This window comes from Panthera onca, chromosome B2 (genome assembly GCF_046562875.1).
Source record: "Panthera onca isolate mPanOnc1 chromosome B2, mPanOnc1 haplotype 2, whole genome shotgun sequence".
Classification (NCBI taxonomy): domain Eukaryota; kingdom Metazoa; phylum Chordata; class Mammalia; order Carnivora; family Felidae; genus Panthera; species Panthera onca.
Genome location: NC_138343.1, coordinates 133388743 through 133402355, shown reverse-complemented (window position 1 = coordinate 133402355; position 13613 = coordinate 133388743). Strand labels below are relative to the sequence as shown.

The 13613-nt window shown below is 43.5% G+C and overlaps 1 long non-coding RNA gene across 1 annotated transcript; it reads left to right on the top strand.

Annotated features, from left to right (window-relative positions):
- The first annotated feature begins 198 nt into the window (after positions 1-198).
- LOC144616432 (uncharacterized) lies at positions 199-7406 on the top strand. The gene is made up of 3 exons (XR_013555809.2): positions 199-1063; positions 1877-1969; positions 5636-7406. It is a non-coding gene; the product is annotated as an uncharacterized LOC144616432 (long non-coding RNA).
- The last annotated feature ends 6207 nt before the right edge of the window (positions 7407-13613 follow it).

The following is a 13613-nucleotide window of genomic DNA, read 5'->3' as shown; positions in this document are numbered from 1 at the left end:
GGGGCGGGGGGCGGCGATTATTCGCCACGAGGAAGAAAGTTTCTGGGTGTTTTTCTCCTTCCCCCTTTCTCTACAGTCTGGCCTCAGTTTCTGCGCCACCAGCGACCTCTGGGGGGCCCCGCTGACTTCCCTCTCTTGTAAACAGTCACCGGCAGGAAGAAGCACGACTTCTTTTACTATATGGTTGTTTTTTTTTTTTGTTTTTTTTTTTTTTTTTTTTTTTTTTTTCATTTCAGGAACTCGATTCTCCTTCTGGATCCCGAGCTGCCTACAAAAGGCCGGTTAAAAAAAAAAAAGGTACTTGGGTATGTGTTCGAGACTTGACTGAGATGGTCCAAGAGCAAGTGGTGTGAATTATAATTCGACATGACCCCTGGGGTCAGGCTTCTCGCTCCGACTCCTGGTAGAGAAAGGAAAGAGGACGCTTTCCCCTTGCTCACAGAGCCCCTCATCCACGTAGCGCCCAGAGAGGCAAGGCGGTGGTACAGGGCGGACTCCCGGAGGTCCTTCCTCTAGCCGATGAGGCGGGGAAGGGCCCTTAGGTACCCACTTCATCGCCGCCTCCCTCCCTTCCTTGGGAAGTTTCTGGACCTGAAAGAGAACCTCCCAAGGTAGAAAAGACCGCATCCAACACCGATCTGGTGATGGGGGTGGGCAATGCACGAAAGGGCTGCTCTCATCAGCCACACATTCAGTAAGAATCATTTACTGCTGGAGACAAGCTGTACCACTTGAGGCTCAAGGGACTTGCCCCAAGACACAGAGCTTCTAGGAGTCCGGTCGGGAGCTGCACTGAAGTCTGTCTGACTCTCCAGCCCACTGTACTAACCACTGCCCTGCACTGTCTCCCAACCCGGGCCCCCGGCCCTTTTCTCTTAATCTGCACAGTGATTGGAGGAAGAGATAAAACTCACTCAGCCCAGACCACCTTGAGAAAGGATGCCCTGGGGTTTTGGTGCCTCTCACTGCAACATTCCAGTAGCAGCCAGCCAGTTGCAAGAAAGAATCAGGAGCCAGGGACCCCTATGATTCTAAGACCGTTTTCCCGAAAACCTTTTTAAAGGTGTGTATCTGAAAACTGTTCTATGGACAATAAGAGGATCCTGAGGTCAGGAACTTACAATTTAAGAACAATACGATTTAACCATAATCCGTGCGTACCTCTCATTCCTGATTTGAGATGGGTGAAGAAGACACCTAGATCTTAAGCTGGAGAGAGTTATGGATGAGGCGGGTAGTGTCACACATGCACACACACAAATTCTACCTCCCAGTTCTCTGCCCTAGCCCACCTTCTCAGGGATCGGAAGGCTGCTTTGGGGTCCAAAGGGAAGTCCCTTTGTTCTGTCACCGAAAATCCTACGCTGTTCGTGGTTTGTTTCACATTTATTCTATGAATCAGAGATATATTTGGATTAATATGCACATTTGAGATATGTGAATGCCCCTGAGAGAATTAAGGCAATCAGTCATTGCCCATTAATGCGAATTACTTTAAACACCACACTGAGTAGCCCAGAATAGGCGCCCAATTAATAATTTTTTAGTCAATGAAAAGGGACTGAGGGTCGGAAGAGCAAGGCAGAGTTGATAACGTTTCAGAGACCACCTCTGACAAATCGGACCTGTACCTGCGGCCTGATCCCGTAATATGACGGTTTTTCATTAGATGTAAGATACTGTGCAAGGTTCTGCGGGCTCGCAAGGCCCAGAAACTTCTCTCACAGAATGGGTTGGGAAACCTTCCAATTCTTGCCCCTCAACAAAGAAATCTGAGCAAGAATGAGGTTATAACGGGGAAATGAAGCAGGCAGGAAGGAAATAAACATCTGTAAAAGTAAGTAAATATGGGAATAAGAGGGTTTTTTTTTTCCAGTTGTGAAAAAGTTTTGAGGCAAGCACAAGGAGGCAAGGGCCCAGCTTAGAAGAAACAAGCTGTGACATGAAGAATTTTAGAAAGAAAAAACAGGTCAGTTTTTAAAAGGTTGCATTAACGGACTAATCGTCTTTAAAAAAACTCAGGAAGGGGAAAAAAATCAAGGTACAAAGAAGTTGTACGTGGGGGAAAAAAAATGCCTTGCATTTTCACCTAACAAACACTTAGATTTGGGGGTAAAATTTTGCTCTGTGAAGTCTTGTAAATGTCCCATCCAAAAAACAAACAAACAAACAAACTTTTAATCTAAAGTACTTACACTGATGAATGGTATCTTTATTCAAACTGGTTAATAAATCAACTAATTATGGGAATTTGTGAACAATTTTATGGATAGTCTTATACTTAATATACTTTGTTTGGGGCACCTGGGTAGCTCAGTCGGTTAAGCGTCCGACTTCAGCTCAGGTCACGATCTCACGGTCCGTGAGTTCGAGCCCCACGTCGGGCTCTGGGCTGATGGCTCAGAGCCTGGAGCCTGCTTCCAATTCTGTGTCTCCCTCTCTCTCTGCCCCTCCCCCGTTCATGCTCTGTCTCTCTCTGTCTCAAAAATAAATAAACGTTAAAAAAAAATTTAATATACTTTGTTTAACACCTCGAGTGTCTTGGGCTTCTTCATCCCTTTTCTCATCAGTGACTTTTCCTCTCTCTCATCGGAGCCCCTCATTTTCAGCAGGAGCCTCTCTGACCATCAGCAGCTGCCCTGCTTGGTTCCCCAAATGTCCACACTCCAGCAATTTTTTCAGCCTTTTCAAGAACCCTCAACTTTTCAATCCATCGCTCGTCTTGTGTGTTCACTTGCCCCTTTCCCCAATTTAGATACCTGATCCATCGTTGTGATCCCTATCTTGCAGACACCCCTTCGCCCCCTGGTTCCTTTCATTTTATATGCTACGGACTCATCTGGCAAAACCCTGCGAAGCCCGCCACTGCCACTAGATTGGGCCACAGAATGACACACAGTGTTGCTGACTGCTTCACTTTATATTGGCCCAAATGACCAGCAGAGCCTGCCCGTTGCTGCCCAACAATCCCTTGCTCTAACGTGACTGCTTCTGTCTCTCTCTCTTCTCCCATCTGCACCTTGTAGCTCTATTCCTTCAGTCTCAGCTGATGACTTGGCCTCATACTTTGTTGAGAAAATGGGAGCGTTGGATAGGAACTCCTTCATTTCTCCGCCAGTCTACATCCCACGCTCCCACCTTCCTTCCTGTTTCTCTGTGTCCCTCCCTGCTTCAAGCAAGGCCAACTTGCCACTGGCCTGGACTCTTGATTCTGCCCAAACCCAGAATCTCGCTCTCTCGCTAGCCTTCTGCATCTCTGCAATTAATGGTGCTATCAAGATGCTTGGAGCAAAACCTAGAAGTCTTCCTCAGGGTTTCTCTTCCCCTCTCACCCCTGTGTCTAACCCGTCTGCAAATCCTAAAGGCTCTACCTGCAAAAACCTAACTAGAATCTGACTTGCTTGGCTACCACTCTGGTCCACCACCTCTCTCCCCTGGAGGACTGCAGCGGCCTCCTATATAGTTATGTTTCGGTTCAGCTGCATATAACTAAAAAATCCCAAATAGCGATGGCGTGGGCAATATGGGAGGGCACATCTCTCTGCTGTGAAACAAGTCCAGAAACAGGCAGTGCAAAGTTGGTGAGGCATCCCGTTCTCACCAGGGACCTATCGGAGCTTTCTGTTCTCCCATCCTCGTTTGAAGGGTCACCTTATGAGTCACGATACCCACTGCAGCTCCAGCCATTATGTTTACATTCCTGGCCGGTGACAGGAGGAAGCAAAAGAGGAAAAAAGGCCTCCTCCCAATGGAGTAAGCTCTTTTTATGCAGCATTCCAAAAATGCTACCAATCATCTTCTTACACTTCTTTGGCCAGAACGTAGTCACAGGACTATGGTCCGGTTCTGAGAGAGAGCCAAGAAATAGAGATTTCAGCTGGGCACAGGGCTGCTACCAGAAAAAAAATCAGGGTTCTAGCACTAAAATAAGAAAGGACAGGTGGTGATTAAGTGGCAACCAGTAGTCCTGGCCATAACTCCTTCCTGCTCCCCGCTTTTCACTGGATACTCATCCCCCACATAGCAGACGGAATGTAACTCCCCTGCTCTAAACTTGCCCACGGCTCCCAAAACACTCAGAGGCAAAGCCAAAGTCATTTCCGTGCCCTACAAGACCCTATGCAATCTGGCCCCATTGTCTTCCTGGCCTCATCTCCGATCATTTTTCCTACTCCACCTGCCCCATCGCTGTTCACTAGACAGACAAAACTTGCTCCTCTATCAGGGCCTTGACAGCTGTGGTCCCCTCTGCCTAGAAGGTTCTTTTCCCAGATCTGCACATAGCTTGCCCTTGACTTCCTTCCAGTCTCTGCCCAGTGTTACTTTATCAAAGCAGTCTTCCCTGACTACCGCATACAGAATGCACACACGCACCTGCATTCCTTATTTCCTTGACGTCCTTTAACTTTCTCCATAGAATTTACCATAGTCCAAAATGTTGGTATTTTTTATTTGGTGTATTATGTCTCCTCCCTGGAAAACAAGAACCAGGGGGCTGTGATTGTGTCTCATTCATGAACTGCTCTTTCCCCAGCACCTAGGATAGTGCTGACAGGTAGTGGTCATTCAATAAATATTTATTGAAAGAAAAGTTAGTTTTTAATATGAAGGAATTGAATGAAGTTCATGGAGTCAGATCTCATTATTCCATGTCTGCCCAATTGGGGATGAGAGGTAGAGGGAATGGAGAGCAGATCTGCATCTCCTAGAACATTCAAATGATCATTGAAGGAATTCTTTGCGGTTAAAACTATATTTATTGAAAGGAAGAGTGGATGGGAGGAGGGAAAAGAAAGAAGGGACAGAGGAATGGAAGGAGGAAAGAAGGGAGGAACCTTCATTGCCTCCATGACCCCTAGTCTAATTAGCAGTTTAGCCGTACCCTGGGATTAAGAATGCCTCATGGAATAATAAAAGAAACACAAACCCATGAGTTTTGCCTGCTGCTACCATTCACCTTGGCAGAAGTGCGCCTTATCTTCAAGACTGTTGTTCATTTCAGGGATCGAGGAATTCACTCTCCCGGAAGCCCAGCTCTTTGAGCTTTGGCTTTAGAAGACCACTGGGGCTACGTTTGTATCCTCTTTCTCTCACTGCCCTACTCAAAGTAGGTCTGTTTCCAGGAAAGTTTTTGAGCTAGAAGGTTCATATTATAAGGATGATAAATCACAAGCCAGCCTGATCTGTTCCTCTGCGTTGGAATTGTGCAGTCAAATGAGAGAACAAGGTCTTAATAAGATTAAAATATCTCTGGCTTCCGGTCTCGTGGATCCCTGGTCATTGTGTCTATGGGAACTTGGTCTTGGGTTCTCTGTACACTCTCCAGTGTGCAGCACACCCTCCGAACTAGCTACACACATCAAGAACAAAGGTACTTTCCAACCAAGCACGCTCATTACTCTTCTCCCTCTCCTGAGGAGACAAGGCATAAACACGGAAGCAAGCAAGCCAAGAAAGACAGATAGCATTCAACAAAAGGGACTTTTAAATCTCAGATGTCTTGTGATTAATAATAATAGCCAAACTGTGTTAGTCTCACTATATTCCTAGCATATTCTAATCACTTTACATGAATTAAGTCATTTGATCCTTACAACGTCATGCTGTAGGTACTCTTGTCTTCCCCGCTTTACAGATGAAGATACAGACCATAAGAACAACGAATATTAGCTGTGGGAGATCTGGTCTGGGATGGCTTCCTGGAAGAGGTGGAACACGAACTGCATTGCAGAGTGAGTAGGACTTATAACTGGGCAGTAGCCCAGAAGGCATTCCAAGTAAAGAGAACTGACTGAGAAAGATTGCAAAATGTGTTTGCGGGGCAATGACGAGAGAAGAAAGGTGGAGATCTGTGGCTGCATCATTGCTACGAACACGGGACCTCAATCACAGGAAACCAACTGTAGTTCGTCCAGAGGTTCTTTAGAGATTCCTCCCCTGTGCCAGTGCCCATGGGGCTCTTAGCTCTCAGCAAGTGTTCAGCAGAAACTCTTGATTCTATTTCAGTTAAACAGATGCTGCTGAGAAAATAATGCCAACATAGGGAGTGCACAAAAGACAGGCATGGCTTACCTTTTTGCAGAAAGAAACCACTTATCCAAACAGGTACTGTAACTATAGACTGTTTCATAGTCCTAACCTAACACCGTGAAAGTCTAATTCCTCCACCTCTGAGAAAAGGGAGGGCCTCCAACAGACTTTTTTCTTTCCATCGTGAATTTTCTTTAAAAGTCTTTGTTTAGTGCCTATTAAAAGCCTAAACAATTAAGTTTGTTTATAAGCAAAGAAAAACATTTTTAATATGTCCAAGTATTGACTGTCTTACCTTAAAAGGTAAGAGCTATATCACTTTAACAGTGCAGATTGCTGTTTGGATCATATTTTTAGATCTCTTGGCAGTACAAGTGATTACACTAACCTCAGAGTGAATTGTCTGGCTGATTTATTTTTCAGCATGCTCAGAAGAGGTTCTATACTGTATCCAAGTTTTTATTTATATTTTTCTTACAAAAATTCTTGACTAGACTCTTCATCTATGATAATATAGCTTAGAATTATATATTCCTTTCAATCATGCAATAAATAAACATTTAGCACTGTTATGTGCCTATCACTCTGTTAATTACAATAAAGCAAAACAGCAAAGTATAACACCAGATGTTCAGCCTTCAAAGAATTTGCAGTCTTTTCAGGAAGACAGGAGTGCCATAAGTGCAGAAATTTGACAATAATGCGAGGCATTATTGAATACTGAATTGCTTGCTACATACCGTAAGTAGTAAAGTCATTAAAATCTTTAGTGAAGTTCAACAGTCAATTCCTGTCCAAAAGGAATAATTTTTCTTTGATTTTTAAAGTTGTCTTACAAACCTTTGTCCTTTGAGTATGAAAGTGATTTTTAGATTTGAGACTTGCTTGCCAGCAAATACAATGAATAAAGTTAGATGATCGAATTGGTGACTATTTTTGGTCCCAGAGTGGTAGGATTCTGAATTCATGGTTATAAGTTCCATGTGTAGCTTTCACATTGACTGTATCTGATGCACATTGGTGGGGAGGAAGCCAGATGTCAGGCTAGGGAGAGGGAGGGAGGAGTCTATAGGGGGCAAGGACAGCCTGGCAGAGTGGGAACTTACATGGGGCCTTTAGAGACATTATTTCCAATAACTAGCTGAGTAATTTTTTTTCAGATGGACTTTGTGTAGAACTTCATGTAATGCAATGTTATTGGTCTATTATGAAATATGCCTGGTGCTTTTCATGCAGCTGAACACAAATATAAATTCTACTCTATTCATTTATCACAAGATTTTTTTTTTTGCTTTTAATTAGTTAGATCGGTGATTTGATGGACTCCCCTGCCTTGCTTGAAAAGCATGACAATAAAGTAATAGGATGGCTTTCTTTTTACTTGTTAATCCAAATGAGTGTTGTCACCCTCACATTGTGGATATTTGTTTAAATCCCAATGCCACCGCTTAAAATATGAAACTATGACACTTTCTTTATTTCCTGTTAACTGATCACATCTTACTCCAGAGGCCTAGTCCCTCGAGTGGTAGGGGTTAGGGATGGCAGGAATCTGTCTAGCTCAGCTCACCTATCCAGCCATTCTGGTTGTAAACAATCTCTTTCAGGTTACGCTTACTATACTTGGTCCCTTTGGGGTCAATATTCTGTCAAATTTAAGCTGAAAATTCCCTGCAAAGGCCCCCCTCTTCCCCGCAAAGATGGTTCTGTGTAGGAGCATGTAATGTGTCACTGAGACAGGTGTGGCTGCTGTGGCTCACAGTCTCCGATGCCCTGGTGACTCCAGTCCCTGCAGTCCACGGCTGGTGACCTCTCCACTTGCTCTCTGCTTCCCACTGGCGTGGCTCCTAGTGCACAACCACCTGTGCTGCAAAATCTTCTGTTGCATGAAGTGACCACCAGCTCTGAACAGCCAGTCGCCTTCTGTTGGCCCTCTGCTACCTCGAGGGAGCACAGGAATTTTTCTGGATCTTGCTGTGTCCTACTTATCTTAGGTAGATTTGAGGAGCCATCTCAGGCCTTCGCTGCTTGGAATCTGTCCTCGAGGAGCGCCTGGGTGGCTAGGTCGGTTAAGTGTTGACTCTTGATTTCAGCTCAGCTCATGATCTAACAGTTGGTGGGATCAAGCCCCACATTGGGCTCTGCACTGGCAGTGTGGAGTCTGCTTGGGATTCTCTCTCTCTCTCTGCCCCTCCTCTGCTCTCTCTCACCCTCAAAATTAATTAATTAATTAGTTAAAAATAAAATTAATTAATAATAAAGAATCCATCCTCGGCCACTTCTAAACTCTGGCTGATTGGCACTATGATTCTCCAGAAGGCTTAATACCTCCTGCATCTGTTCCAAGGAAGGATGAACAAACCCTACCGTTCTGAGAATGCCCTTGTGTTAGTCATTGCAGGCTGCCATACCAAAATACCACAGACTGGTGGCTTAAACAACAAGCATTTATTTGTCACAGTTCTGAAGGCCGGGAAGTCCAAGGTCAAGACATCGGCGGATCCAGTGTCTGATGACAGCTTGCTTCCTCATTTGTATCCTTCATGGCTCTTTGGTGGGGCAGGGGTGAAAGAGAAGGAGAGGATGCGAGAGAGAGGGAGAGATATTGATCTAGTCTTCTCCTCTTCAGTCCAAAGAAGCCTCAAATTATCCAGTGGTTTCCAAACTTCCCAGAACAGTAGTATTTAGACCTGGAGTGGGAGAGCCAAGACTAATGTTTCTCATAACCTGCCTTTTTTTCTCTCTTTCTCTATCTTCCAACTCAGCCCCCGTGAACCTAAAATGCTTTCTTTGTCAATGTTAACAAAACAGCTAAAGGCAAAGAAACTAGAAGGCCAAGATAATAATTCAGGGAAATAATTCAAACTATACCATCTTCATTATAAGGCACCTTTGGGCCTTATATTTCTGAATTTCCCTTTGTGTTGTCAGTTTCTTGAAGGGCACGTATCTTCATCCTCTGAAGACTGATTTGATTTTTAGAGACAGCCAGAAGTATTCCAATGCAAACATGGTGAATAAAACGGATGAGATATTTGATCTCATCATAGACGAAGGCGTTGATAGGAGGGAAGAAAAGGAACCACAAGGCAAAGACAGAGACAGAAAGCAGCTGGGGAGTTAATCTGGTATATGGGACAAAAAATGCACTGAAAACAGTCAGGAGCTGGTAACACCTGCCCTTTCCCGTCCATTCTCTTGAAAGCCTACCTAACTTAAAAGTATGCAGTCCAGTGGTACGTTTCAATGAGAGGGCAGCAAAAAACAAACACTCAGTGACCAACAAGCTATTGCTTATATTTCAACTCCTATGCATTGACACGACTTATGAAAACTTAGCTTTTAGCTTATCCTTAAGGATAAATGTATTTAAAACCAAAAGTTGCACTGCATAGCTATTCCCAAAGACTGACCTCTGTGATATCATTGGCCACCTAAAGGCTCTGTTGGAAACTGTGCAGTATTTTCTCTATTTTTTACGAATTGTAATAGACCATTTGTTTAGATAGAGTGAATAGAGAAGAAATTTAAGTCAGATACTCACCAGTTGCTTTCATGTGATTTTTCAGCTACCTCTTACTCAGCCACATAGCTACAGAGTTGAATCTCTGGCCAAACTTAATTCCTCATTTCCAAAATCCTTGTCAATTCACAATGTTAAGCTGGCACTCTCCTTATTTTAGAGGTCATTGTCTGGTGTTAATGTGTAAGAGTCGACATCGATGTAGAAGTGATATCCTTTTTCCTCCCTTCTTAACAGTGTCATTAGTCCTTGTTCAATGGGCATGTCACATACCTTCCTGTCTTCTTAGAGAAAAATATTGCTCAAGCTTTGCAAAGTACTTTAAACTAATTTTTTGAAGATCAGCCAAAAACCGAACTATGAAGATAGAGAGTCACTCTCCAGTAAAAAATTTTAGTACAATAAAGATTCCCAAGGTCATGGTAATAGAATATGTAAGAAAATATTAGAGTTTGCAGTATAATCTTCCAGCTCTGCAAATTACTAGCTTCCGACATAAGGTCAATTACTGAACCTCTTTGTACCTCAGTTTTCACTTCTATAAAGAATGGATAATAAGATCTATACTCCTCGGCTCCCAGAGCTCTTAACTGGTTCGGTATGAGACTTACGTGGTAGAAGAAACACATCACCAGCTGGCTGCTTTTCTCTTTATGCAGGGAGGTGAAGCAAGAAATTATCCAACCTGGGGAAGATGTGGTGCCAAAAGTATGGCAAGGCAGGGGCGCCTGGGTGGCGCAGTCGGTTAAGCGTCCGACTTCAGCCAGGTCACGATCTCGCGGTCCGTGAGTTCGAGCCCCGCGTCAGGCTCTGGGCTGATGGCTCGGAGCCTGGAGCCTGTTTCCGATTCTGTGTCTCCCTCTCTCTCTGCCCCTCCCCTGTTCATGCTCTGTCTCTCTCTGTCCCAAAAATAAATAAAAAACGTTGAAAAAAAAAAAAAAAAAAAAAAAAAAAAAAAAAAAAGTATGGCAAGGCAAACTCTTACAAAGAGCAGGAATATGGAGAGTGGAAGAAGCATGGGTCTTGGTCTAGAACTTACCTGGGGATGAATGTGATCTCAGGCACGTGACCTGAGTGTACTCTGAGCCTATCATCATTATCCATAAGATGCAGCAAAGACCTAGCATTTAGTGATGAGATTAAATACACTTTTACAGTGCCAGGTACACGTAAGCTAGAATGCAAAAGAATTATTTGTAGAGATGAGGAAAGTAGAATGCAATGAATTTACATAACCTGCCCAAATTTATATTATTTGCAGGAGGCAACACTAGACCATAAACACTGATCTTATGAGTCTATAATACTTTTTCTCTAATGAAGTAAATTTTAGTTGGGTCAAACCTCTCTGAGGATCTGTCACACCTATGAACTCACTCCCCCCAAACATGCACATCCATGGACCTTCTAAGGGACCATGGACCCAGATTAAGAACCCTGTACTATAAACTGTGGTCTCTCCTAAATACTTCCAGTGAATTTACCAAATAAGAAGATCATTTTCATCCTTATATCAAAAGACTAGGGTAGATTACTTGGCGCTAAAGATGTATGGAAAGACTTTAAGTGATATTGGAAATATTAAATCTTTCCTCAGACTATCATGGTGTTTAAGTTGCTAAAAATGTATCATATTCAGGCATTCATTCTGCCAATCCTTACTGAGGACCCAATGTATGTGTGGTCCCGGAGGTACAGTGAGACCCAAGACAAGCTCTGCTCTCATGAAATTTATATTCTCTGTGAGAGTCGATAGGCAATCAACAAATAGATTATGCCACATAGTAGTAAACGCCACCAAGAAAATAAGACAGGGTAGTGTGACAGAGAGTTATGGGTTGGGAGGGAGACTCTCCTGAAGGCTGTGTGGACAAGGAAGTCTTCTCTGAGAAGTTGGCATTTGAGCTGTGACCAAAAGAATGAGAAGGAGCAGCCTGGAGAAGATCTGGAAAACAAGTGCTCCATGCATGGGCAACAGCCCATACAAAGACCCCAAAATGGAAATGAACTTGTGCACCACTATCACTATGCTGGGAATGGGCTAACCAAGAGGGCAAGTGACATGAGGTGAGACTGGAGAGGCAGGTAGATGGTGTCAGTCCCTAGAGAGTCTTGTAGACCAAGGTAAAGAGTTTGGCTTTTATTCTACACGTGATGGAAAACACTGGAGAGGTTAGGAGAGTGACTTAATCTGATTCATGATTTTAAACGATTATTTGGGCTGCTGGGTGGAAATGAGTCATCAGGGGGCAGGAGTAGAAAAAGAGAGATGCATAATCCAGGAAAAGGATGATGCTGGCTTTGCTCAGGGTGGTAATGATGACAAAAAGTAACACATCTGGGATATGGTTTTTGGAGGTTATGGTTCTCAGACTAGCCAGTGAGGAGGTAAAAGAAAGAGTAAAGTTAAGGATGATACCTAAGCTTTTGCCAGAGCAACTGGGATTTAAGGTTAAAATATTTCTCGAAGCACAGGAGCCTGGTACAGGAGGATTCGGGGAGGAGTGGGGGAGCAAGCAATGAGCAGTAATGATCAGCCCTGTTAAGTGGGCAGTTAAATATATGAGTTAAGAGCTCCAGGGAAAGATCCTGGCTAAAGATGCAAATTTAATGTTATTTCTATCTAGATGGTATACAAAGTAATATGATTGCATAAAATTAGCTCTAGAAGCATGTGAACAGAAAGAATAGAAGATGACACAGACATAGCCTGGGAGAAGTCCAACATTAGAAGTCCAACAGCAGAACTAGAGCCAGCAATGAGACTGAGAAAGACCAGGGAGAAAGGTAGGAGGAAAACCAGAAAAGGGTTGTGTCACAGAAGTCAAGGGAACAAAAGTATTCCAAGAAGAACAAAATGATGAGCTGTGTCAAATGCTCCCAGGATGTCGTAGCAGAGACTGCTAATTGTCCCCTATAACCAGTTTCTCCATTGTTCTTTGAGTAATAGGAACCACTGAGTTCTAACTGGGCACATGGCCACCCATACAGAGACTGCATTCACCAGTTTCCTTTGCAGCTAACCGTGGCCTTGTGTCTAAGTTCCAGTTGCGAGAAAAAAAGCATTTATGCAAACTGCTAGATTTGGTCTTAAAATATCAAGTGTGCATTCCTCCATTCTCTTTTCCTGGTTCTCATAACTGGAATGTGGACATGGAAGTGACCCAGCTTTCATCATGCACGTGAAGACAGTGCTCTAAGGAATGTCAGAGAACGTGATGAAAGAAACCTTGATCCCTGAATGCTCTTGTGAAGTAGAACCGCCCATCTGCTGTGGTTGGCCCACCTTCCTCTGGAGTCTCTTGTGAAAGAAAGAAATTAACCTCTCTCTGGAATCACTGTCTTTTGGGCTATCTGTTTAGAAGCTTAGTCTATTCCGTAGCCTATATACATATCAAGAAAGTGGCAGAGAGGCGATGCGTAGCTGATTAGTGACTGAAAATTTCAGAGGTATCAACGGGACACAAACCTGCTAGGAGTATATTGAAGAAAGCATCCATTCTCTCATTCATTCAAGACATTTATTGAGTTTTTAATATGTGCCACACCCTCTCCTAAGCTCTGGGATATAGCAGAGACCAAGAGAGATAATGCCCTTGCCTTCATGGAATTTGCATTCTAGTGGATACAAATGGTAAACACACAAACAGATAACAAATAAACAGGTAAATATACAGACCAGGTAGTAATATGTGCTAAGAAGTAAATACAGTGGAGAGAGTGGATAGGAAGTGCTACTTTAGGTAGAGTGCTCAGGGGAGGACTTTTAGAGGAGATTATTTTTTAGTAGATTTGAATAAATGGGGATTAGGGAGAAAGCTACAAGAAAATTTCGGGCAAGAGTACATCAAGCAGAGGGAACAGAAAGTACGGAGCCTGCAAGGCAGGAATTCACTTGTTCAAGGACTGGCAAGCAATCTGATGTGCTCTGGAGCACAGTGAAGGAGACAGAAAGAAGCAGAACATGAACATGGAAAGAAAGGAGGCTGCCAGGGCGTAGAAGTCCTTGTAGACAAGAGCAAAGGGTTCCAATTTTATTGTAGGTATGACGGGAAACCAT